We start from the raw sequence: 25,050 nt of genomic DNA, 5'->3' as shown, positions 1-25,050 counted from the left end.
ATATAAAGAATAAACTTAAGAAAATAATATGTATGCTGTATGTGAAGACATTTAAAAATGCTCCTGAAATATAAAAAAAAGATATAAAAAATGGAAAGGTCTGACATATTCTTAAATGTGAAGATGCCAATTCTCCATGAATTATTTATGTAATTCCGGTAAAAATAACAATGGGATTTTTTGGGGCCCTAAACAAGCTGATTCTGTGGTCATTTGGAAAAGTAAACAAATACAAATAGCTAGGACAATTCTGAAAAGGAGAATAAAATCTAGCTTAGTAAGGTTACAATAATTGAAACATTGGTATTCCCAGATACCATATTTAGCATAGATACAATAAAGGTGGTATTTCAAATTAGTTGAGAAAGTTGCTTAGTTCCATAAATAGTAGAAGGATGCTGTCTGGGGGGAAAAGTACTATTTGCAGCAGTATCTCAAATGTTAAGACAAAAACCAATCTATGATAAACAGAAATTTAAAACATAAACTAGATTATAGAATAACATGGAGAAATTATTTTATAATTTTGGAGTACATATATACGGCCCTTCTAAGTAAGACGGAAAACTGAGAAGCCATAAAAGAAGAGATTGATATATTTGATTACATTTTTTAAAAAACCTGAAAAGCTTCTACATACTTCAAGGAACAAGAAAATTGGGGAAAATATTTACTTCTCAAATCATGAAGGGACTAATTTTCTTAATAAAAAGCTCCTAAAAATCCATGAGAAAAAGTCCAACAACCCAGAAGAAAAATGGACAAAGGATACAAATAGTCTAAAAGAAGGGAAATAACTGGCTTTTAAACATATGGAAAGATGCTTAACTTTACCCATTATCACAGATGCGTTGCAACTACACCGAGGTACCATTTATCACTGTTAGATGGACAAAGCTTACAAAGTCTTATAACCTATTCTGTAGAGAGTATGGGCGCAAAACATTAGTCTATTTAGTGGGCAATTTGGCAAAATCTATAATATGAAAAATTGCATATTCCTTTGTCTAGGAATTTCAGTTTTAGAAATTTATCCTAGATACAAAAACACAGTCCTAGACATATGTACATTCATACACACTATGAATGTATTCTGCATATACTATATATGCTTATTACATGCATGAGAAAATGATTTATGTACAAAGATACTCATTGTAGTGGTGTTTATAATGGCTAAAGGTTGGGAACAACCTAATGTTCATAATGGGATACTGAATAAATACATCGTGTTACAGCTGTACATTCGAAAATGTGCAGTCATAAAAATTCACACCAGTGAATTCTATTTATGTACCAATTTGGAAATATTGCCAATGCATGTTGTTTGCTGAAAAGTGCAAGGTATAAAACAGTGTAATATGTTTTTGTGTAAAAAAAAAGATATATACAAGATGTTTTGTTTATGTATGAAAAAATACAACTTCTGGGAAAGAGAACTTAGTGGTTAAAGACATGCCTAGCCTCTTTTCAAAAAAATCTGCATGTAGCACATGCCTTGCTCTTAGCACTTATTACTTGCTAGTGGTGGTGGTGATTTTCATTGTAAAAACAAGGTTCCTTTGCCTCACGAGTTGATTTTTAACAGCTGAGTCTGGAAGAGGTAGGCTATCTCATTATAGATACTGCTTAATGAGTGTCAGACTAGGTTTTTCACCAAGAACGCTGTGTATACTTCCTGAAGTATGTTTCTTGGAGGTTATCAATACTAGCTCAGCAAACCAAAGATATCAAATAATGTTGGGCTAAACAAGACTGAGCAGCCTTCTTTTCTACAAGGCCTTCTTAGAGTCTTAATACATATAATGTGCTTTATAAATATTCAAGAGGTACATTTAGAATGTGGCATTTTCCCAAATTTATTTAATTACAGAACCTTAATAACTATTTTAAAAAACACCTTAGGAGTAGTTGTAACATTGGGAAACATCACTTTAATACTAGAATTTGGTTTTGTTCACCTTCATTATCCTTTTTTTTTTTTTGAGATGGAGTCTCACTCTGTCATCCAGGCTGGAGTGCAGTGGCACCATCTTGGCTCACTGTAACCTCTGCCTCCCGAGTTCAAGCAATTCTCCTGCCTCAGCCTCCTGAATAGCTAGGATTACAGGTGCCCACCACAACACTTGACTAATTTTTGTATTTTAGTAGAGACGGGATTGCCATGTTGGCCAGGTTGGTTTTGAACTCCTGATCTCAGGTGCCACCCGCCTCAGCCTCCCAAAATCAGTATTCTTGGTGTATTTCTAAGATACTTGTGGTCTCTGCCTGCTTCTTTTTCCTTCCCTTGTGATATGCTCCAATTCAAAAATTTGTTTGTGTTTGAGACCCTCCTAAAGTCATCCAAATTACACTGAGTTTCTTGGGTAAAAAAGAATTGTATGTAATTAATGTTAAATCTCAGGGATTGATTGAGTGGAAATTGAAGACTGAAGCTTCATTTGGTTCAACTTTTCCCAGAGCTTTAGAAGGTTTGCTGTTGAGAGGAGGAACGAAATCAACTTAATGGGTAGATTGTTGAGGAATTGTGAGCTCAGTATGGAGAAGACAGTATTACTGTGGGAGTTAGAAGACAGTAACTGATAGAGGTAGTGGCTTCTACCTCTATCTTTGTCTTTTACCACAACTTAATTTTGAACAGGTCACTCATCCTCCCTGTGCTTCAGTTTTATCCTCTATAAAACTCAGGGAATGAATTAAGTGATCTGTATGGGTCCATCCGTTTTAAGACTTTAAGTTATTAATAGTGTGCTTAATGGAACCAGTGAAGTTTGTGGACCTGTGTAGAATGTTTTGTTCTACTATGGGAGTTTTCACATGTGAATATATTGTATTACTCTCCCAGTTCAGTCCTTTTTGAGAATGAAATCTTTCAATAATTAGCTCATAGTAAGCTTCATGTATTTGAAAACTTGTCTAATTGTTTGAAACGTCTCTCTTTATTGATTGGTTGGTTAATTATCCTCCAGGAAAGCATTTGATTTTATTACAGATCAATTAATACAGTGGATAATCCACACCTCCTGTATAAAAGTGCTCCCCATGCCCATTTGTTTCTCTGATGTATGGAGAAATCCATGATGTAGATATTAATTCTCTCTCCCCACCCCAACAAAGTGTTCATTTGGTGGTTTTGCTGTGCTTTTGTGTACTCTCTACCTATTAGCATATTTCTGAACTTGACATAGTAGAGGTCTAAATTCACTGAATTTATGCCATCTGAAAATGAGCTTTATATTTCGTTCCTCTGTTGAAATTAGGGATGTGATATAGCTATTACACAGAAGGACTGTGAGCCTGAATTTGATTTTATTATGTGGAGGTAGAATGTTTTGTTAGAAGAAAAGCATTTGCCTGGGGAGAGATTTGAGTATGACTGAATTGTTAACTGCCAACTTCCCCCTTTTTAGCAGGAGACATATGTTGTTTTTAAATGAGATGACAAGCAAGAGAATTATCAAGAACCAGTGAATTTTGAGAGACTTCTTTCAATTTACTTGAATTCCATTTAACCTTGCTTTCGATGTCATTCTGTGCATTACTGTCAAAGAACTCGGCTTCCTTTGAAGCTCCGAAGCGTTGCTGCTGGCGGAATCATGATGGTAAAATTTAACAGTGGTTCTTAGTAAAGCCCTTAACTGATACCCAGCAATGCCTTATTACCTAAGTAAAAGCATATGTGTGCGAATGCCTAAAATTGTAGAGTGTAAGGGGAGGATATATGATAATGGACACTGAGATGGGAGAACTATTTCTCATGAATTAGGGATGTCCTTTCATAATTCACAAGTTGCAAGATGAGAAAAGGCTTGAAATCACCTGAAAAGCATCTGGCAGCAATCTGTAATTCTTAAGAGGAGGTAAAAGAGTCTGTATCTCTCCAGCTCGTGATGATAAAACTGTTCATGTGGGATATAGAAGAAGTAGAATTCTGTTACTTGTAAAACCTCTTGTGATTAAACCAGAGATTTGGTTATGAGGTGATACTAATAGTTCCCAGGTGGGAACAACTTTTGTAGAGAATTCTAGGGCCATCTTTTATTGTATTGGACTATTGTAGAAAATTTATCATATGAATGAATGGCTTACCTTTTGGGGCTTGAGAAATCCTGGCTGTGTAGAGATTTTGAAAAGACATATTTGTTGTACAGGACCGACTTGAATTGCTCCCCTCAACCCATCTAAAGATGAGAACTATTTAACCTAATATTTATAACTATATCAGAAGAAATTGCATCTTGTTTTTTTCTTTGCATAAGTAGTTGTGATCATATGTAATTACAACATTATACTCTGCTTTTTCTTTCCACTTTGTATTATAAACTACATTTTCCCATTTTATTATAACTCATAACATCTTTCTTTTTAATTTTAAAATTACTTTAAAAATTGACATAAAATTATCTTGGTGAGGTGGCTTACACCTGTAATCCTAGCACTTTGGGAGGCCGAGGCGGGCAGATTACGGTCAGGAGATCGAGACTATCCCAGCCAACATGGTGAAATTCCGACTCTACTAAAATGTAAAAATACAAAAAATTAGCCAGGTGTGGTGGTGAGTGCCTTTAGCTCCCAGCTACTGGGGAGGCTGAGGCATGGGAATTGCTTGAACCTGGGAGGCAGAGATTGCAGTGAGCCAAGATCATGCCACTACCCTCCAGCCTGGCAACAGAGCGAGCCTCTGTCTTAAAAGAAAAAAAAATTAACATAAAATTGTGTGTATTTATCGGCTTGAAGTTTTGAAGTATATTTATATATACACATTGTGGAATGAAAAGTTTTTAATGGCTGACAGAATTGTGATTAAGTAAATCATGTAGTTATGGCAGATGTACTTGACTTCCTCAGTCATTGGCATTTAAATAGTTTCTATGTTTATTTTTTATTTTTTTTAAAACCCTAAGAGAGGGTTCTTGCACCTATGCGAGAAAAAATATGGGGCGAATCCATAGAGTAAAATGAAGGCAAGTTTATTAAGACAGTAAAGGAATAAAAGAGTGACTACTCCATAGGCAAAGCAGCCTGTTTCCATGTTTTAAATTTAAGTATAGTATTTATTGTTTCCTTAAAAAATGTGCTTTCTTGGACATTTTCTCTGGCTTCCATTTATTGTGATGTTGAATAGTGGCTTCTTGTGGTTTTGCTTAGTGTTTATGTTAGCTTCTGCCTAACTGCTAAGGGTTAGTCTCTCTAGATCTTATTATTGCTGTCCTGGACACCTCTAGGTTTTGTTCTCTGTGTTTCTCTCAGGTAGGATAATTTCCTAGCCCTCTTCTCTTCAAGCTCGTGATTTCCTGGTTGTACAGTAGGCATTAAGCCACACATTTGTGTTATGATGACAGTTAGGCCTGATGATAGGAGATGTGTATCTAAGACCAGTTAGGCCTGATGATAGGAGATGTGCGTCTAAGACCAAAGTAGACTTTGCCCATTGGATTGTAAAAACTTGAACTTTCAATTGTCAGTATCTAGATTGATCGGTCAGAGTTACCTGGAAATATTTGGGAATATTGTGCATTTTTGGAAATTGTTTATAAAAGTTATTTGTGCTCCTTTCTTTGCTATTTTATGTTATACTATCATTATTAACTTAATGTGATGCCATTGACCCATGGATGTGGATTTACTTTCACACTTTTTTTCACTCCTAAAAGAAGTATATAATTGTTTGCCATCTCTTATAAGATGGAAGAATCCTTTTCTATTTTCTGTTACCCAGCAGGAGTTTCTCATTTTTGGCTAGCATTCAGATTTCTAAATAAACATTTGATTTTTGCTTATTTATTTATTTTTTATGATGAAGACAAATGCACACTGGGAGAACGCACTCAGTGTACAACATGTAGTGGTAAATGGGAGAGGAGAAAAAATAGGGATACTCAGATTGGATTTTGCAGTTTATTAATTATTATTTTTATTTCTCTCCATAGATTTTTAAAGTCTTCTTCTAGGGGTTTCCAGCAGAGCCAAATACTAGAGAAATCTTTTCTGCTCCTCTGAAGAGTGCAGTGAGCAAATACAACCCAGCAGTAGGCTATTGAAGACAGCAGCCCCAGGTAATGTCTTCTTTTCTCGTTATTATTGACATGTGTTCAGTAATGCTCAATAATATGTTATACTTTTTTTTTTTAAAGCAAGTCTACTTGAACTTACACATCCAAGTGAACATTATCTTGTTTAAAGTAGTCTTATGGAGAGGCTATATTCTATCCTCTATGCAAAGCATTTTAAAAAATCTTGTCTTAAGAATTGCATCTTGATCCTCTGGTAGCATTCTTTTAAGCGTCCTGTTTTCTCTGGTGGCAAATCTCAACCTTGTAAGGATATATTAGGAAAAGTCTTAACTCATTTAGAGCTTGGGTGATGATCATACCTGGGGCTCTCTAATTTTGATCAAAACCCAGAAGGAGCAATAACATAAGGAAACCGGTTTTTGTAATTTGAAGACTCATATATTGTATTGAAAATAAATTCTGAGAAGTGACTCTGAATTTCAAGCAATGTTAGTGTTGTTAAAATAATTGATCAGGCTAAATAATTTACAGAGGCACATACTATTTATTTGACAGTATAAATGTTGATATTCTTTCTTATTAAAATCAATCAGTGAATCTGTCAGTATTATAGTAGAGTTCCTGTGTTTATCAGAAACTTCCTTATTAGATATACTTCTAAGACTTTCTAATTTGCCTCTTATAAATGATCTTCTTGAGGGGAGTGTTTTGCAGTATTTCCCAAAGTATTACTAGAATGCTTGTTAAAAATACACATTAAAAATTTCATATTAGTAGGCCTGAAACTAATGTATCAAAATCAGAATCAAAATAGTAGGGGCAGGACTTGGAAATCTGCATTTTGCAAGTGAATGTCAACAGAGATTGACAACCTGATCTAGTAAAATCAGACCTCTACCTATGATCTTTGTATTTTAAAAAATTTAATGTAGTTATTGTGTAGACACAAAACAGCTATTTATGATTGTGTACTTTTCTGGGAAGAGTAGGGGGAAGGGAGGGTTGGGGAAAGATTTGTTAAAGAATCCAAAATTATAGCTAGATAGGAGGATTAAGTTCTCCTGTTCTATACCATGGTAGGATGACTATAGTTAACTAGCTGTAATTTTGTATCCTTTAACAACTCTCTCGCTAACCTCCCCTTTCCTCTACTCTTCCAAGACCTGTCATTTTAGACACAGTTTAGAATAAGGAAAAGAAAAGCTGATAATCATAAATAGCTGTTTTATGTCCATGTAGGAATTCCCATGAAGTCCTGTTTCTAATTAAGGTATTTCAGGAACAAAGTGTTATTGCATAAATTTGGAGCTCATTTTAGGCTAAGATTTAATAATTGTTAATAGGCATTGAGTCTGTGTTTAAGTTTTGTGTTAGTCATTTGTTGGATAATGACTTCTTAAATTTGAGATTTGACTCTGATGAACTCTGAGTTTTGGTCTTAAGGTTGGAATGTGTGTGTATGACCCTGTTACAGGGCTTTTCCCAGTTAACTCCAACCAATGAGAGATCCTCTAATGTTTTAGGGAGCTTTAATTTCAAGGTCCTAAGCAGAATCAACATTCTTATGATAAAGAATTAGCCACTCATGAATCCTGGGAAAAATCTATAGTTATTTACAACCTTTCACCTGTCTGTGCAACAGAAGTTGTTTGGAACATGTTCTTGCCTCTTAGCTCTAGAAAGTGGCATGTGTGATAGAATGATATTTATACTGGTTTTGAAAAGCTCAGAAACCAAATATTTTTGCCTTAGATGTGAGGTTATTTTGGGTTGTGCAGGAGACTGTTGGGAGTGGGGTGTGAAGAGTATGAAAGCAAATATGTGTGAAGGGAAAGGCCTGGCAAGGATACTAAGAAGGTAGAGGGAGCAGCTAAGTTGGTTGTAGGAGCTTGGATAATGAAAGGATCTAACACTTGGGTGTATTGTTTTCTTCTGAGGAAATGATGGTGGATACTAAAGGTAGCATAACAAGGAGCACAAGTGGAAAATGGGTTTGATGATGGACTTTGAAAGCTTGAAGACAGTATGATGCAAAATGTGTATGATAGTCCTGAGGAGTGGCTGTCAGTAGAATTCATCTGTTATGAATTTTGGATGCGTTCTCAGAACAGTGAGACAAATAGCAGGTAGATAGAGACAATTACAGATATTCTGAGCTGTTTTGAGAGAATTGTTATTTGAATATGCTATTTCAGGGTTAAGAATCGTCTACATGAGAAAAGAATAGCAGTTATGACAGCATTAGAAGGCTGTCCTTTCTAATGTAATGCTGGGAATGTCTGAGTCATGCAGAATTGGAATGGTGAGTAAAGAATGTTTCCCTGTGGCTTTCCTGGCTTTGTGTGGAGCCGGTGGGAAGCCATTTTCAAAAATGGTTTTGAATAAAAATCTAGCCTCAAAACTGTTTTAGTAAATAACACAAAAAGATACCTAAAAAGTGACTTAAGAGTCAAATAATCAAACCACCCATATAATGCTAAATCTGAAATTTGTTCATTTTGCACATTTTTTTATTGATTTTTAAGTTATAATCTATTTCTACCTTCTTTTGTAAATTTAGTCTTTTAAATTTATTCATCTATTTTTGTCTCTTCACATATTCTATGGCCCTTATAATTTCTTTCTAGCATAGTTTGGATCTTTTCCAGTTTTTTTTTTTTAATCTGTTCTAATTGACCAGAATGGCCTAAAATAAATATATATAATTTAAGTTTGGTCATGTTTTCCATTTCATTTTTCTTTCTTTCTTTTTTTTTTTGAGACGGAGTTTCGCTCTTGTTACCCAGGCTGGAGTGCAATGGCACGATTTCGGCTCACTGCAACCTCCGCCTCCTGGGTTCAGGCAATTCTCCTGCCTCAGCCTCCTGAGTAGCTGGGATTACAGGCACTCGCCACCATGCCCAGCTAATTTTTTGTATTTTTAGTAGAGACGGGGTTTCACCATGTTGACCAGGATGGTCTCGATCTCTTGACCTCGTGATCCACCCCCCTTGGCCTCCAAAGTGCTGGGATTACAGGCGTGAGCCACTGCCATTTCATTTTTAACATCATTTTCTGAAGTACCCTTGTCTTGGTCTTTAAGTATGTATGTAGCGCCACACTGAACTGATGAACTCAGAGAGAAGTCTCTAACAACTCTAGTCGAGACTAGAGGTTCTCAAAGTGTGGTCCTCAGATGAACAGTGCAGACTTCACCTGGGAACTTGTAGGAGATGTAAATTCTTGGGCCGAATCAGAAACTCGGAGGGTGGAGCTCAGAGTTGTTTTTTTCACTCTGATTGCCCAGACTAGAGTGCAGTGGTATGTTCTTGGCTCACTGAACGATCCTCCCACCTCAGCTTCCTGAGTAGCTGGGATGACAGGCACATACTACTATACCTGGCTAATTTTTGTATTTTTTGTAGAGATAGGTTTTATCATGTTGCCCTGCCTTCTTGAACTCCTGGGTTCAAGCAATCTGCCTGTTTTAGCCTCCCAAAGTGTTGGGATAACACGCGTGGGCCACAGTGCCTGACTGAAATTTATATTTAACAAACCCTGTAGGTCAGCGGTCTCCAACTTTATTGGTACCAGGGACTGGTTTTGTGGAAGACAATTTTTCCATAAGTGATGGGGATGGGGTGGCTTGAGAATGAAATACCTCAGATCATCAGGTGTCAATTATATTCTTGTAAGGAGTGTGCAACCTAGATCCTCACATGTGCACTTCACGATAAGGTTTGAGATCCTATGAGAATCTAATGCCACCGCTGATCTGACAGGAGGTGGAGCTCAGGAAGTAATGCTCACCTGTTGCTCACCTCCTGCTTGGTGGCTTGGTTCCTAAGAGGGCACAGACTGGTACCAATCCAGGTCCTGGAGGTTGGGGACCCCTGCTCTAGATGATTCTGGTATGTGCTGTTGTGCAAGCCATTTATTATCTCTTGTCCTTGGTCTCTTGAGCAGATAGATTAGGGGTTCTCAAACTGTGTGCACATGAATCACCTGGTGAGCTTGTTTTAAACATCTCAAGAAGCAGACGATTTTTCCTGACTTCATACCAAGAGATTTTGATTCAGGAGGTCTTGGATAACTCAGTTTATATGCATCTCAACAAGCTCTCCAAAATAGTTCTCATATCTATAATATGGATTAAACGGTTGTCTCTCACTTTCTTCAAGCCCAAAATTGATGTGATTTAAAATGGCTCTTTGGGTTTAGTAACTGAAAACTTGGGGCCAGAAATTTATTTGCAAAATGCAGTTTGGATTATTTTTTGCTGAAGCCAGATTATGTTCTGATTTCTTGCCTTGAAAAATATTTTCTTGCCAGGCATGGTGGCTCAAGCCTGTAATCCCAGCACTTTGGGAGGCCGAGGCGGGTGGATCACTTAAGGTCAGGAGTCTGAGACCAGCCTGGCCAACATGGTGAAACCCCATCTTTACTAAAAATACAAAAATTAGATGGGCATGGTCCAGGCACCTGCAATCCCAGCTACTCTGGAGGCTGAGGCAGGAAAATCACTTGAACCTCAGAGACGGAGGTTGCAGTGAGCCAAGCCCACACCACTGCACTCCAGCCTGGACAACAAGAGCGAAACTCCATTTCAAACAAAACAAAACAAAAAACCTCCAATGTTTTCTTGCCTACTATGTACTTATTTTTCTGGGACTTCTCCTCCTTGGTAAGGAAAAGAGCCTTTGGCCCTTATAAACTTGGAGATTTCATTATGTAGTTCTTCTAGGTAATTCTTTCAAATAGTAAACTTTAAGGCAGTATTGTAGGGCATGCCGCTTTTTATTGAGATGTATCTTTTTGTCCCTGCCCTTTATTTCTTGTCTCTAAGCCTGTTCCCTGTGGATGATGGTATATTTTCCTCATTTCAATGTCATTCATATTTTTGTTTTTTTCTTTAGTTTTTAGCGTCTTTTTAAAGACGCTAACTCATCTTTATTAGAAGTATTGTTTGTGAGTCTTCCTCTTCTTTTCAATCATTTTTTCCTCTGTCTATACCTTGGATTTAGGAAATTTCTAAGGTTTTTTCTTCCTTCCACATCTCACCCACATGTTCTTCCCTCAGGGCCTGCTTTTTCATGTTGTCTAGGAACTTCCTCAGATATCACTTTAGCATCCTCCTTATAAAGTAGCATCTGATCCCACAACTCTCTCCTAAGCTTTAGCCTCATATCAGCTGCCTACTCAGTGTCCCACAGTCAGGTCAGGTTATCATGTCTGGCATTGAATTCATTGTTCTTCACACCTGAAATCTGTGCCTTCTTTCATATTCCCTGTATTGGTGAATGGCATCACCATCAGCCATCAACCAAATGTAGCTAACATTTATCAGGTGCTTCCTGTGTGCCAGGCACTAAAAGCTTTCATGTAATTCCTTACAAAATCCTTTGAGATAGATTCTATTATTTTTCTCGTTGTACAGATAAGGAAACTGAACCACATAGAATTTAAGAAATTATCTCAAGGTCACAAAAGTGTTAATTAGTAGAGATGGAATTCAAGCCAGACTCTCTGGTTCTACAGCATGTAGTTCTAATTACTGTGCTTTCATGCCTTTCTTTTTCAGTAGCTTAAGCCAAAAATCTAGGATTATCCTTTACTTCATTCTTTTCCCCTCTGCATATCTGCTTGAGACTCTTGAGTTCACATATTCAATCTCTCTTAAAACTACACTTCTACTTCTCTGCATTCCATTGTAAGTGTTCTGGTCCAGGCCTTCATCATCTCTCTTCTCAACTACTGTAATTAGTGTCTTATTTCCATTCATTTCTTTATATTATGCCCAGTGTATTCTGATCATGCCACTCCTCTGCGTTCACCAGTGTAGCTCCTCCACAGTTAGTCATCCATTGTGGGCAATGCTTCTCATTTATCCACATGTGCAGGTTTGTTACATGGGTATACTGTATGATGCTGAGGTTTGGGGTATGAATGATCCCCTCACCTAGGTAGTTAGCATAGTACCCAGTAGGTAATTTTTGAGCTCTTCCCCCCCCCTTCTGTCTCTACTGTAAGAGTCTCCAGTGTCTGTTGTTTCCATCTTTTTGTCCCTGCGTATACAATATTTAGCTCCCACTTATAAATGACAACATATGGTATTCGGTTTTGTGTTCTTGCATTAATTCTCTTAGGATAATGACCTCCAGCTGCATCCATGTTGTTGCAAAGGATGTAATTTCATTCTTTTTAAATGGCTGCATAATATTCCATCATGTACATATACCACATTTTCTTTATCCAATCCACTGTTGGTGAGCACCTAGGGTGATTCCGTCTTTAGTATTGTGAATAGTGCTGAGATTAGCATGTGAGTGCATGTGTCTTTTTGGCAGAACAACTTAATTTCCTTTAGGTATATACCCAATAATGGGATTGCAAATGCTGCCATAGTATCCCATTCTTTTCCTTTCATCTGACTCATCAAACTGTTTTAGTTGTTTGTTCAGTTACCTCTTTTAGACTGTGAGCTGCATCTTATTTATTTCTGTGTGTCTGTCACCCAACATAAGTATTTAATATTGATTATATGAAAGGACGAATTAATATTTAAATGAGCCAGCTGATTTCTACCAATTCTACATGTTTCCTGTCTTTGTAAAATAACTCTAGCTAGTGGAGAGAGAGTGGGAAATGGCAGATAAGAGACAGTATTAACAGACAGCTCTCATTTAGACAGAACAGCATGTAGAGACTCACACTGTGAACTTTTGCTCTAAGAACCACCACAGGAACATACCAGGGAAACCAAAAGAATTCACATACCCTTTGAAAGGAGCAGCTTACCACTGCAAACTCTGTGTGACAGCTGAAAAACTGAGTTCCCAAGGTATGAGAGGAGGAAAAGTCTGCCTCTGAATCCACATCCCACTGGGAACCTGAAAATCCTGAAAATCCAGGTCACAGGAGGAGGATTTAACCTTACCTATAACTGAAATGGATTTAGGGGGCTGAGTGAAATATAAAAGTAGAAGCAGCAGTGGAAAGAGCCCTGTAGGCACTCCAGGTCCCCAGCTCAAGTTCAGGGAAGCCATTCCTGGCCTTATCTCACAGGGATCTTTGGGGAAGGGAAGGCAGCCAGCAGAACTGGGGAGGGACCACAGAGTGAACGAAACTCCTAGCTGAACTTTGTAATAATTTTAACTGAGCACAAATTTTCCTGAGTAGAATCTAGGGTTGGGGGGTGAACAGGAACTACAAATACGAGTGCAGAAGCTGCAGCCAAAGGGGTGGGCAGGTGGGGAGGGGTGAGGCCTGAGAGCCCTGCTTGCTTTCTCAGCAGGGAGGCTTATAGCCTGGGGTAATACCTCAGCTGTGCTTACCAGCTACTGGATATAAACTTAGTGCTGTTATGGGGGCATGACAGGAGTGAGACTGGGCTTGCTGGGAGCTGGGTGAGACTTGTCACTGCTGACTTTTTCCCCTCTTCCCCGATGACCTGTATGGTGTAGCCGAGGCAGTCATAATCCCCCTGGGAACATAACTCCATTAGCCTGAGAACCACCCTCCATCCCCCACAGTGGCCGCAGTAAGTTCCACCCAAGGAGAGTCTGAGTTCAGACCCCCCTAACCCTGTCCCCACCTGATGGTTTTTCTCTACCCACCTTGGTAGCCAAAACCAAAAGACATAAACTCTTGGGAGTTCTATGTCTCACCCATCACCTGAGAAACTCTAGTATTTATCCTGTCCTATGAAGGGCAAGATTGTATCCCCATTCTACTACTGCAGCAGGTGCTCTCTTGAAAGTGCCACCTCCTGACTGGAGGCCAACCACCTGAAGTTATTACAGCAACTCATAACAGAACCCTGCTCCAAAGAAGGAGAAAACCACAGTTAATTCTACCACCTGCAGCACCCTGGCTAACCAGAGGTCCTGAGTCTGTTTATGTGACAGCTTTACAGCTAGCACATACAGCATTTGAGAAAACCAGTGCACTAAACAAAACTAAAACCAAGGACTCCCAGAGTTCACTTCACTTCCCTCCCACTTCCACCAGAGCAGGTGCTGGAGAGCTGAAGATAGATCACATCACAGGATTCTTTGCAGACATTCCCCAGCACCAGCCCAGAACCTGGTAGCCCTACTGGGTGGCTAGACCCAGAAAAGCAATAATAATCACTGTAGTCTGGCTCTCAGGAAGCCTCACACCTAGGGGAAGGGGGAGAATACCACATCAAGGGATCACTCTGTGGGACAAAAAACATCTGAATGGCAGCTCTTGAGTTCCAAATCTTTCCACTGAAACATTACCTAAATGAGAAGGAACCAGAAAAATAATTCTGGTTATATGACAGAACAAGGTTCTGTTATGTCCCCAAAAGATCGCAAGCTCTCCAGCAATGGATCCAAACCAAGAAGAAATCTTTGAATTGCTACATAAAGAATTCAGAAGGTTGATTATTAAGCTACTCAGGGAGGCACCAGAGAAAGGTGAAAACCAACTTAAAGAAATAATGCAGGATATGAAGTCTCCAGAGAAATAGATATCATAAAGAAAAGACAATCACAACTTCTGGAAGTGAAAGACACACTTAGAGAAATGCAAAATACACTGGAAAGTGTCAATAATAGAATCTAACAAATAGAAGAAAGAGCTCCAGAGCTTGAAGTTAGGGCTTTTGAATTAACCATCTGACAAAGACTAAGAAAAGAAAACTTTTAAAAATGAACAGAGTTTCCAAGAAATTTGAGATTATGTTAAATGACCAAACATAATAATTGGTATTCCTAAGGAAGAAGAGAAATCTGAAAGTTTGGAAAACTTATTTGAGGGAATAATCAAGGAAAACTTCCCTGGTCTTGTTAGAGATCCAGACATCCAAATACAAGAAGCTCAAAGAACATCTGGGAAATTCATTGCAGAAAGATCATCACCTAGGCACATAGTCACTAGATTATCTAAAGTCAAGTCAAAGGAAAGAATCTTAAGAGCTGTGAGGCAAAAGCATCAGCTAACCTATAAAGGCAAACCTATCAGATTAACAGATTTCTCAGCAGAAACCCTACAAGCCAGAAGGGATTGGGGTTCTATCTTTGACTTCCTTAAACAGAATAATTATCAGCCAAGAATTTTGTATCCAGTGAAAATAAGCTTCATAAATGAAGGAGAGATAAAGTCTTTTTCAGACAAATGTTGAGAGAACTCCCCACTGCCAAGCCAGCACTACAAAAAATGCTAAAAGGAGTTCTAAATCTTGAAGCAAAACCTCAAAATACACCAAAATAGAACCTCCTTAAAGCATAAATCTCACAGGACCTATAAAACAATAACACAATGAAAAAAAAAACAAGTATTTAGGCAACAACTAGCATAATGAGTAGAACAGCACCTCATATCTCAATACTAACGTTGATTGTAAATGGCCTAAATGCTCCACTTAAAAGATGCAGAATGGCAGAATGGCTAAAAATCCACTGACTGGGTGCAGTGGCTCATGCCTGTAATCCCAGCATCTAGCACTCTGGGAGGCCGAGGTGGGTGGATCACGAGGTCAGGAGTTCAAGACCAGCCTGACCAACATGGTGAAACCCTGTCTCTTCTAAAAATACAAAAATTAGCCAGGTATGATGGTGCAAACCTGTAAACCCAACTACTCAGAAAGCTGAGATCACGCCACTGCACTCCAGCCTGGGTGACAGAGCAAGACTCTCTCTCAACAACAACAACAAAAAGCACCAAGCAAGTATCTGCTGTCAAGAGACTCACCTAACACATAAGAACTCACATAAATTTAAGGTAAAGGGGGAGAAAAAGATATTCCATGCAAATAGAAACAGAGAAACCAAAAGCAAGCAGAAGTAGCTATCCTTATATCAGACAAAGCAGACTTTAAAGGAACAGCAATTTAAAAAGACAAAGGGAAGCATTATATAATGATAAAAGAATTAGTCCAGCATGAAAAGATCACTATCTTAAATATACATGCAACTAACACTAGAGCTCTCAAATGTATAAAACAATTACTACTAGACCTAGGAAATGAGATAGCTGGCAACAAAATAATAGTGAGGGACTTCAGTATTCCACTGACAGTACTAGACAGGTCGTCAAGAGAGAAAATCAACAGAAAAACAATGGTCTTAAACTATACCCTAGAACAAATGGACTTAACAGATATTTACAGAACATTCCATCCAACAACTGCAGAATACACATTCTTTTCATCAGCCCATGGAACATTCTCCAAGATAGACCATAGGATAGGCCACAAAACAAGTCTCAGTAAATTTAAGAAAATTGAGCTGGGCATGGTGGCTCATGCCTGTAATCCCAGCACTTTGGGAGGCTGTGCTGGGAGGCCGAGGTGGGTGGATCACCTGAGGTCAGAAATATGAGAGCAGCCTGACCAATATGGTGAAGCCCATCTCTACTAAAAATATAAAAATTAGCTGAGCGTGGTGGTGTGCACCTGTAGTCCCAGCTACTCAGGAGGTTGAGACAGGAGAATTGTTTGAACCTGGGTGGTGGAGGTTACAGTGAGCCTAGATGATGCCTTTGCCCTCCAACCTGGGTGACAGAGCTAGATTCCGTCTCAAAAACAAAACAAAAAGGGTGGGTACGGTGGTTCACGCCTGTTATCCCAGCACTTTGGGAGATCAAGGTGGGTGGCTCACGAGGTCAAGAATTCAAGACCAACCTGACCAACATGGTAAAATCCCGTCTCTACTAAAGATACAAAAATTAGCCAGGCGTGGTGGTGTATACCTGTAATCCCACTTGCGCTGGAGGCTGAGGCAGGAGAATTGCTTGAATCTGGGAAGTGGAGGTTGCAATGAGCCAAGATCATACCATTGCATTCCAGCCTGGGCTACAGAGCAAGACATCGTCTCAAAAAAAAAAAAAAAAAAGAAAAAAAAGAAAATTGAAGTTATATGAAGTACTCCTCTCTCAGACCACAGTGGAATAAAATTGGAAAGTAATTCCAAAAGGAACCCTCAACACTATACAAATACACGGAAATTAAATAATCTGCTCCTGAATGATCTTTGGGTCAACAATGAAATCAACATGGACATTAACAAATTCTTTGAACTGAATGATAATAGTGACACAAAGGATCAAAACCTCTGGGATGCAGCAAAAGCAATGCTAAGAGGAAAGTTCATAGCACTAAATGTCTACATCAAGAAGTCTGAAAGAGCACAAATAGATAATTTAAGGTCCCCATAAGGAACTAGAGAAATAAGAACAAACCAAACCCAAACCCAGCAGAAGAAAAGAAATAACAAAGATCAGAGCAGAACTAAATGAAACTGATCAAACTCAAAAAGGCAAAAGATAAATGAAACAAAAATTGGTTATTTGAAAAGATAAACAAAATTGATAGATCATTAGTTAGATTAACCAAGAAAAGAAGAAAGAAGATCCAGATAAGCTCAATATAAAACAAAATGGGAGATATTACAACTGATACCACAGAAATACAGATTATTCAAGGCTGCTATGAACACCTTTATGGCTACAGACTAGAAAACCTAGAGGAGATGGATAAATTCCTGGAAATACACAATCCTCCTATATTCAACCAGGAAGAAATAGAAACTCTGAACAGACCAATAAGGAGTAGTGAGATTGAATCAGTAATAAAAAAATTGCCAATGAAAGAAGTCCAGGAACAGATGGATTTATAGCAGAATTCTATTAGACATTCAAAGAAGAATTGCTACCAATCCTACTGAAATGATTCCAACAGAGAAACAGGGAATCCTCCCTAAATCATTCTGTGAAGCCAATATTCCCTAATAGCAAAATCAGGAAAGGACACAACAACAACAACAACAACAACCAAAAAAGAAAAAAAAAAAAAAGAAAACTGCAGACCAATATTCCTGATTAATATAGATGCAAAAATCCTCAACAAAATACTACCTAACCAAATCCAACAGCATACCAAAAGATAATACATCATGATCAAATGGATTTCATACCAGTAATGCAGAATTGGTTTAACATACAAAAGTTAATAAATGTGATACACCACATAGAAAGAATTAAAAACAAAAATTATATGATCATCTCAATAGATGCGGAAAATGTATTTGACAAAATCCGGCATTGCTTTATGATTAAAACCCTCAGCAAAATCAGCATTGAATGGACATACTTTAAGATAATAAAAGCCGTCTATAACAAACCCACCACCAACATTATACTGAATGGGGAATAGTTGAAAGCATTCCTCCTGAGAACCAGAACAAGACAAGGAAGCCCACTTTCACCACTTCTATTCAACATAGTACTGGAAGTCTTAACCAGACCAGTTAGACAAGAGAAAGAAATAAAGGGCATCCAAATTGGTAAAGAGGAAGTCAAACTGTCACTGTTTGCTGATGATATGATCCAATACGTAGAAAACGCTAAAAACTCACCCAAAAAGCTCTTTATAGATTCTAGATTTTAGGTCTTTCTGGGATGCGTAGTTTGTGAATATTTTCTTCCATTCTGTAGCTTGTCTATTTACTCTGTTGATGGTTTCTTTTGCTGTGCAGAAATTAGGTCTCATTTGTCAATTTTTGTTTTTGTTGCAATTGCTTTTGGTGCCTTTGCCATGAAATCTTTGCCAGGGCCTATATCCAGAATGGTGTTTCCTAGGTTATGTTTCAAGGTTTTTATAGTTTTAGGTTTTACATTTAAGTCTTTAATTCACCTTGACTTGATTTTTGTATATGGTGTAAAAAAGGAGTCCAGCTTCAATCTTCTGCATATGGCTAGCCAGTTATGCTGGCACCATTTACTGAATATGGGTCTTCTGCAAATAGAGACAATTTGACTTCCTCTTTTCCTAATTGAATACCCTTTACTTCTTTTACTTACCTGAGTGCTCTGGCTAGAACTTCCAATACTATGTTGAATAGGAGTGGTCAGAGAGGGCACCTTTGGCTGGTGCCAGTTTTTAAAGGGAATGCTTCCAGTTTTTGCCCATTCAGTATGATATTGGCTGTGGGTTTGTCACAAATAGCTTCTATTATTTTGAGATACATTCCATTAATACCTAGTTTATTGAGAGTTTTTAGCATAAAGGCTGCTGAATTTTGTCAAAGGCCTTCTCTGCATCAATTGAGATAATCATGTGGTTTTTGTCTTTGGTTCTGTTTATGTGGTGGATTATATTTATAGATTTGCATATGTTGAACCAGCCTTGCATCCCCAGGATGAAGCATACTTGATTGATGGAACAGAACAGAGGCTTTGGAAGTTAATGCCACACATCTATAACCATCTGATGTTTGACAAACCTGACAAAAACAAGGAATGGGGAAAGGATTCCCTGTTTAATAAATGGTGTTTGAGAAAACTGGCTAGCTATGTGCAGAAAGCAGAAGCTGGACCCCTTCCTTACACCTTATACAAAAATTAACTCCAAATGGATTAAAGATTTAAACATAAGACCTAACACCATAAAAAGCCTAGAAGAAAACCTAGGCAGTACCATTCAGGACATAGGCATAGGCAAGGACTTCATGACTAAAACACCAAAAGCGATGGCAACAAAAACCAAAATAGACAAATGGGATCTAAATAAACTTAAGAGCTTCTGCACAGCAAAAGAAACAGTCATTAGAGTGAACTGGCAACCAACAGAATGGGAAAAGATTTTTGCAATCTACCCATCTGACAAAGGGCTAATATCCAGAATCTACAAAGAACTAAAACAAATTTACAAGAAACAAACAAACAACTGCATCAAAAAGTGGGCAAAGGATATGAACACTTTTCAAAAGAATAGAGAGTCCTTTCCTCATTGCTTGTTTTTGTCAGCTTTGTTGAAGATCAGACGGTTGTAGATGTGTGGCTTTATTTCTAGGCTTCCTATTCTGTTATGTTGGTCTGTGGTCTGTTTTTGTACCAGTACCATGCTGTTTTGGTTATTGTAGCCTTGTAGTATAGTTTAAAGTCTGGTAATGTGATGCTCCAACTTTGTTCTTTTTGCTTAGAATTTCCTTGGCCATTTGGGCTTTTTTGGGGTTTTATGAATTTTGAAATACTTTTTTTCTAATTTTATGAAGAATGTCATTGGTAGTTTGACAGGAATAGCATTGAATATGTAAATTGCTTGGGCAATATGGCCATTTTAACAATATTGATTCTTCTCCATGAGCATGGAATGTTTTTCCATTTGTTTGTGTCATCTCTGATTTTTCTAGAAATTTACAATGATGATATCTGAATTCTCATTGTAGAGATCTTTCACCTCCCTGATTAGCTGTATTCCTAGGTATTTTTCTTTTTGTGGCTATTCTGAATGGGATTGTATTCTTGCTTTGGCTTTCAACTTGGATGTTATTGGTGTGTGGAACTGCTACTGTTTTTTGCACATTAATTTTATATTCTGAAACTTAGCTGAAATTATCAGATTTAGGAGCTTTTGGGCAAAGACTATGGGATTCCCTAGGTATAGAATCATATTGTGTGCAAACAGAGATAATTTGACTTCCTCTCTCCTGTTTGGATTATGCTCCTGATTTTATAAAATTGATCAAATTATTAGTACAGAAAAAAGACTGGAAAGAAAGTTATTAAAGCTTTAAAAATGGTTTGTCTCTCATGTTGGTGCTATGAGTGATTTTAATTACATTTTTGTTTGAGAGATATATATATATATATATATATATATATATATATATATATACATATAAATTTTTTTTAGATGGATTTTCTCTCTTGTTGCTCAGGCTGGAGTGTGGTGGTGCGATCTTGGCTCACTGCAGCCTCCACCTCCTGGGTTCCAGCAATTGTCCTGCCTCAGCCTTTCAAGTAGCAGGGATTACAGGCATGGTGGCACATTTTTGTATTTTTAGTAGAGACAGCATTTTGCCATGTTGGCCAGGCTGGTGTTGAACTCTTGACCTCTGGTGATCTGCCTGCCTTGGCCACCCAAAGGGCTGGGATTACAGGCATGAGCCACCATGCCTGACCAATATATTCTTTTCTTATAATGATTATATATTGTTTTATGATTTAAAAATAAATTCTGTTAAAAATAAAGAATATATTTACTATTTTGATGATCAACTGCTGCTTTGCTATATAGGATCTCAGTATCAAAGCTGAAATTTTAATATTGATGTTTTAATCAAGGAAGAATAAGCCCATGACAAATCTATCCTATAGGATTTATGATTTGCATATTGGAAATGTTTTCCTCCATTTGTTTAGAGATATTTCTTTCTTTTTATTCTAGTAATTTAGATCTTGCCTAATGGAATCTAGTAAATTAAAATAAACAAAAGATAATATATGTGTGTGTGTGTGTATGTGTATATATATATACATATATTATTATTTTTTTTTTGCTGTGGCATTTGTTGTAGCTGTTAAAAACAAAAGCACCATAAAGCTTAAAAGCTTAAATTCTCATATTCATTAGCTGGATTGTGGTATACCCTTTGTAGTCCTGTGGCTGTTTCTAGTGTCACTATTTCCAGGGCAATCCTGATAAGAATATATATTTGCTTTTGGAGGGAGAAGCTGAAAAGATTATGGCACATTTGTGCTCTGATGTAGTTGACACTAAGAAATATAAAGTATCCTACTGCCCTATTTCATATTCACAGACCCTATAGTCAGGAATAGATTATTTATTTATTTACTTATTTGAGATAGGATCTTACTCTATCACTCAGACTAGAGTCCAGTGGCACAATCTCAGCTTACTGCATTCTTTGTTCCTCTGGCTCAAGTGGTCGATTCTCTCATCTCAGTCACCCTAGTAGCTGGGATCACAGGAACATACCACCACGTCCAGCTATTTTTTTTTTTTTTTTTTTGTATTTTTGGTAGAGATGAAATCTCGCCATGTTGCCCAGGCTGGTTTTGAACTCCTGAGCTCGAGCTGTCCGCCCACTTTGGCCTCCCAAAGTGCTGGGATTATAGGCATGAGCCACAGAACTTGGCCAGGAATAGATTAATTATAGAGCTGTATTCCAGAATGCTAGATAAAGAGAGGAAGTATGAAAAACATGTTAAATATAAACTAAAATAGTGTCAGTTAAAAAAGAAACAATAAAAATTAACAACCCCTGAACGCAACAATATATAGCTGGGAATTTTGGGATATATGGATGGGAGTGAAAGGTTTAGATTACGTTTAGTGGGAAAAGGGCAGATTCATGTAAACATTTTAGAGTGGTCTTCCTTAGGCTGTTTGAAAATGAGTATGTTTTCTAATGTAAAAACATACTTTGGAATGCTACAAGATTCTGCCTGTAATTCTGTTATCTCTCAACTCTGTTAAGTTACTTAAACTCTAATCATACTTTTAAACAAATCCATATTTTACTAAATATGATATTATCTATATGCCATCTATATCTATCTGAAGAGTGGAAATTAGTCTAACGTAGATTTCCCCAAACTATGGCCCATGAACCAAATATGTCCAGCCACCTGTTTTTTGTGTCCCACTAGCTAAGAATAGTTTTTACATTTTTAAATGTTGGGAAAAAAGACAAAGAATAAGCATATTGAATGTATGTATCTTGCAAAGCTTAAAATATTTACTCTCTGTCCTCTTACAGGAAAAGTTTATCAACTTGTAGTCTCAAGCAGTTGTTCACAACCAGGGATGATTTTTGCCTCCAGTGGATATTTAGCAATGTGTTGAGATATTTTTGATTGCCACAACTTGTGTGTGTGTGTGTGTGTCTGCATGTGCGTGCGTGCATACACACATGTGCTAGTGTCAGTCAGTAGGTAGAAGCTAGAGATGCTGCTGAACATACACAGAAAGACCCCCCACAACAAAGAATCATCTGAGCGAAAATATTCACAAGTACTGTCCTTGATCATGCTTTATTTAGACTCCTCGGAGCCCTCTTCTCGACTCAGCCTTGACTGTGACCCCCATCCTTTCTTTACTCTGTCTAACCAAGTTTTAGCAAGAATCCTGCTAAATCAGGTTAGTGAGAATTCTCCCATGTTGATAGCTGATCACTGTTGATATCAGATCAAATTCTTCATCCCCCAACGTTAATATCTGATCACTCTGGCCCGCCTTCAGCAAGAATCCTGTTTGGTCAGTTTATCAAGAATCCCCCTATCCTCAATGTCTCCTCTTAGTAATATTCCATCCACTGACTCCCTCTCTGTGCTCACTGGCTGTAATTTCCATCTATCTTTTTTGTATTCAGAGTTGAGTCCCTGATCTCTCTGATCTATTGTGGTAATCTTGATACTTGTTTTGGTAGTCCTGAATAAAACTGTTTTAACGATTGTCAGAATAATTTTTTCTTTAGGAATGTCATCAGTGCAGAGATTGAGGAACTCTGGGCTAAAGTATTGTTTGGTACCTGTATGAATTCAGGGACTACCTCTACAAATGACCGCAGCAACTTCCTTCCCCTCTGGGATTCCAGTTTTAGGGAAGGGGAACTGACCAACACAAACATGTACTAGAGAACAGTTGTCTTGAGGCCTTGGAAGAGGCTAGTTGTAAGGATATTTTACCCCAAGATCTCCAGGGTAGGGGAGGGTGGTTTGGATAGGGATAGCTGTGTTGTATTTGGCCCTAACTCTACTCCCTGGGTATCTGTAAAAATGAAACAAGGTTGATTTTCTGTCTAGGGGGATTTCATCATCAACCTTAATTCTTTCTTACTGTTTTTCTCCCTGTTGGTATCTTCATTAGAAGATGAAGCCTTGAAGTCTTCATTTTAAGGTAAAATACAGAAAGACAAATATGTGAGCTTGTTAAAACAGATTTAAACAGTTATTAAGCAACGAATAGAAGTGATTATATCTACCCTGGTTCTTATTTAGAGGTGTGGTTGAAGAGAATAAGAGAGTACATGGGGTCTGAACATATGTGTCTTTATTTTAAGCTAAAAATTAGGGAGGTTAGAGATCTTTATTCGTGGGTGAGAGGCAAGAGAAAGCTAAAGACAAAGGAAAAATTTCAGAACTGTGACTTGGCTCATACTTCTTATATATCTGAGTCCCAGAACCTCTTTTTTTTGCCTACTTGTTTCCTAATAATTGAAGCCCTGAAGCCTATTCTATCTATGTGGCTTTGAAATTAACTAACGCTTTCTTCTCTGGGCTAAAAACTAGATCCTGTGCCCTATCTATTGGTCTTAATTTCTCTATCTTATTTTTATGTGAAGCCAGATCTGCCCAGTACAAGTTCAGCTTGGTTAACTGAACCACTCTACTTGATGATTCCAATTGTTCTATATCTTGAACTTTCCTTGACCATGTTATTCCTGACCAGATTCTGAAATATGATTTCGTAAAGTAAGCATAGTTACACACTGGCTATGAAGTCCTTGTGCATGCCAGTTGAACTTACATCTGCATCCCTATATTAGTTCATTCTCATGTTGCTAATAAAGACATACCTGAGACTGGGTAATTTGTAAAGGAAAAAGATTTAATTAACTTACAGTTCAGCATGGCTGGGGAGGCCTCAGGAAACTTACAATCATGGTGGAAGGGGAAGCAAACACGTCCTTCTTCACATGATGGCAGGAAGGAGAAGTGCAGAAGGGGAAAAAGCCTTTTATAAAACCATCTGATCTCATGAGAACTCACTCACTATCATGAGAATAGCATGAGGGTAACCTAAGATTAAATTACCTTTCACCAGGTCCCTCCAATGACATGTGGAGATTATAGGAACTGTAATTCAAGATAAGATTTGGATGGCAACACAGCCAAACCATATTCCCCTCCATTCTCCACATAGATTCTACTTTTTTTCTCATTTTCTTTTGGAAGTCTTTCATTTTAATAATTAGAAGTCATTAGAGCAGACCCTGCTACTATTTATAGGTCTTTGATTGTTGTCAGGTAGAATATTTGCATAGAGATATTATGGCCACTATCAGGCCTTTATTAGAGACTGTTTTGATGACTTGTAATTGACAACATAGGAAATGTTCAGAGGAAGTGGGGAAATTTTAAAATTTAGGCAGAGAAAGGAAGGAGATTTGTACTTAGCAGAATAGGGGACTTTATGGTCACTATTTAATTTTCTAGGCCTGAGCAGGACCAGTTAGGTATCCTGGCAACTCAATAAAAGAAGGCAACTATCTGTTAAGTAACT

At 37.7% G+C, this 25,050-nt stretch overlaps 1 protein-coding gene across 3 annotated transcripts in view; it reads left to right on the top strand.

Moving 5' to 3' along the window:
- FHIP1A (FHF complex subunit HOOK interacting protein 1A) overlaps positions 1-25,050 on the top strand; it is a 282,110-nt gene that overhangs the window by 76,022 nt on the left and 181,038 nt on the right. For all 3 annotated transcript variants that reach the window (XM_012470035.2, XM_012470037.2, XM_012470036.2), the window contains exon 2: positions 5,931-6,056. The gene's annotated coding sequence lies outside the window, so the exon portion shown is untranslated. The remainder of the gene's footprint in view (positions 1-5,930; positions 6,057-25,050) is intronic.

This window comes from Aotus nancymaae, unplaced genomic scaffold (assembly GCF_030222135.1).
Source record: "Aotus nancymaae isolate 86718 unplaced genomic scaffold, 86718_ANA_hifiasm-v0.15.2.pri h1tg000033l, whole genome shotgun sequence".
In the NCBI taxonomy this organism is placed as follows: domain Eukaryota; kingdom Metazoa; phylum Chordata; class Mammalia; order Primates; family Aotidae; genus Aotus; species Aotus nancymaae.
The sequence above is the reverse complement of the archived record's forward strand: the minus strand, read 5'-3'. Positions and strand labels throughout refer to the sequence as shown.